Here is a 1,029-nt window from a genome sequence, read left to right on the forward strand (position 1 = left end):
TGTTAACCGAACCAACCGAACTGTCAAACCTCACCGAACCAAACCCGACTGAATTACCTTTTCGGGTAATTCGGTTAACCGAATTTAACCGAAATTATTTATAATTAATTGCTAAAAAAAGAGGGTGAACAACGGAACAAGAACTGATTTCCTTTTAGGCTTTTTGCTCCAAAATCCAGTAACTCTATGAGACTACGACCATCAGAAATCTTTCTTCCAACTCACCTCATTGCTACTGCCTGCTAAACTAAATCCCATCCTCGGACCTCCGTCACGGCGTCACCAGCCAAAAGCATTTCTTGAGATCGAAACACCGGTGGCCGTTCCAGTGATTCAATGAACCCGAAATGCCTCGAACATCTTCCTCCGGCGATCCCATTTGACGGTGCATGAGAATTGGACGTTTCCCCAGAAGTCGATCCGAAGTCCCCAACTGAACTCTTCCCCCTCCTACAGTGCTCCCCCCCAAGATCATCCCACGACGACGAACACCATAGTACCATATCACCAGAGTCCCAGACACCAGCGGAGTTGAAAAGTTGGTACTGAAAACACGTTAGTACCGTGCATCGCGTACTCAATGCCGTGGGAATACTCTGGATTCCGGGTCTTCGGCGGCCTCAGCGACATGAAAACGATTGCATAGCGAAGGAAAAGAACCCTAGCCCTCCACTCCGCCTTTTTCCACCAAGCTGAGCCCCATCCCTTAAAGGCTTTTAACATATAATATTTATATTTAAAATTGTTACTTAATAATGAGGTAATCGAATTCAGATGTTTGTAAACCGAACGAAAAAACCCGATTCACCGATTTGGTGAAGCCCAACCGAACCGATTCGAACTGGTTTTTTACCCGAACCGAAACCGACCAATTTCAGCCGGGGGTTAGGTTAAAATCGTTAATTAGTTTTTCACAGAATTTGCTCACCCTAGAGGCACCTGATCACCATTTGTCAAACTTCGAGCATCCTTGGTATTTTGATTATAAATATTTCTTATACAAAACTCACAAAATTTTACATTCTGGTA

This window comes from Malania oleifera, chromosome 4 (assembly GCF_029873635.1).
Source record: "Malania oleifera isolate guangnan ecotype guangnan chromosome 4, ASM2987363v1, whole genome shotgun sequence".
NCBI lineage: Eukaryota > Viridiplantae > Streptophyta > Magnoliopsida > Santalales > Ximeniaceae > Malania > Malania oleifera.